This window comes from Petaurus breviceps, unplaced genomic scaffold (assembly GCF_028583685.1).
Source record: "Petaurus breviceps papuanus isolate PSGF00001 unplaced genomic scaffold, PetGlider_PUasm1.0 131, whole genome shotgun sequence".
Taxonomy (NCBI): Eukaryota; Metazoa; Chordata; class Mammalia; order Diprotodontia; family Petauridae; genus Petaurus; species Petaurus breviceps.
In genome coordinates, this window is record NW_027185674.1 from 4,256,160 (window position 1) to 4,257,619 (window position 1,460).

At 41.4% G+C, this 1,460-nt stretch overlaps 1 protein-coding gene and 1 long non-coding RNA gene across 9 annotated transcripts in view; one reads left to right on the forward strand and one right to left on the reverse strand.

The window, feature by feature from the left end:
* Positions 1-1,460, forward strand: part of ZBTB7C (zinc finger and BTB domain containing 7C) — a 161,130-nt gene that overhangs the window by 113,036 nt on the left and 46,634 nt on the right. The gene's annotated exons all lie outside the window — the stretch shown is intronic.
* Positions 1-1,460, reverse strand: part of LOC138174380 (uncharacterized) — a 36,871-nt gene that overhangs the window by 30,425 nt on the left and 4,986 nt on the right. The window contains exon 2 of one of the 2 annotated variants that reach the window (XR_011171696.1): positions 1,270-1,460. This exon is cut by the window's right edge and continues 472 nt beyond it. The exons of the other annotated variant lie outside the window; for it this stretch is intronic. This is a non-coding gene — a long non-coding RNA (uncharacterized lncRNA). Of the gene's footprint in view, positions 1-1,269 lie in introns of those variants that run through there. 2 annotated transcript variants of the gene reach the window in all.

Sequence of the window (1,460 nt, forward strand, 5' to 3'; positions counted from 1 at the left end):
GGGGGGGGGCGGGAAGAGTGTGCTTGTGCTGGATGCCCAGAGCCCTCACTATATACCAGCAGCTTTGTGGACATGACAATTCTTGAATAATGCAGAGAAGTCCATTCCCAGTCCCTAATTCTGGTAAAACATAGGATGGATGAGGTGTACCGAGAAAAGAGATGACTGTCTGACATAAAGAAGCTCCAGACACCAAGTGCAGGAATGTACGGCTTGCTAAGGACCCTAGGGGGTCGGTCTTTACTAGGACATCTTTGAGAGCTGAGTAAGCATCTACCTGTCTGGGATGGAGTAGAGTACCACTAATGGATCCTTGAAGGGCAAATCTGGGCAGGTGCCTATTTGTCTCTCATTCTTTCAATGGGCTTTGAGTTTCAAGATGAAATGTGCTATCTAGTGTTCTCCAGGTTCCTCTCAAATGGACTTTCTTTGGGGATTCACCAGGCTCTTAACTAAAGTCCTTCTGCAATGCCTCATCATAACATAGAAGTGAATCCAGGATCTTGGAGGCTGTGCCAATCTAGTGCAAGCTCAGGCAGGCCCTACCATGCTAGAAAGACCTGGGGATGAGTGGTGGAGCTGCCAGCTGAGAACTAGCCAAGTTTGGAAAAGCCCATCATGGGAAGGTTAGCACCAAATGATGAATTACATCAACCATGGCATCTCATGAAACCCTCAATGACAACCGTATGAAAGGGTTGTGGGTCTGAAGCAGGTCCGGAACATCATAGACCCTTTGAGGGGGCATCCAAGGACCTGATCTGAGCTCAAATGCTTGTTGAGTTTCCCCCTCCAAGACACTTGCTTTGAAACAAAACTATGAGAAAAAGTCCCTGTTCTATAGCTCTTACAATCTAGATGATGAGGCATCACAATAATTTAGAGACAAGTAGGACTTTAGAAACTGCTACTCCAGAGATTCTTTATCATTTTTAGTGTCATGGACCCTTTGGGAAGTCTGGTGAAGCCTATAGGACCCCTTCTCAGAATAATGTTTTTAAAAACATAAAATAAAATATCTTGGGATATTAATGAAACCAAGCAAAAGATGTTGCAGAAATCTTAGTGTACTTTTCATTTATTAAAACTCAAAACTATACTCAGACTTTTGGGACATTACATATCGAAATATTTACCTGTCTGTCTACCTACCTATTTGTAGAAAGGTAGGTAGATAGATGAGTGGATAGATAGACAAATAATAGATGGAATAGATAGATGATAGATAGATAGATAGATAATAAATAGATGGATGGAAGGATAGATAGATGATGGATGGATGAATGGACAGATGGATAGATAGATAATAAATAGATGGATGGATGGATAGATAGATGATGGATGGATGAATGGACGGATGGATAGATAGATAGATAATAAATAGATGGATGGATGGATGGATGGATAGATAGATGATGGATGGATGAATGGATGGATGGATAGATAGATAGATAATAAAT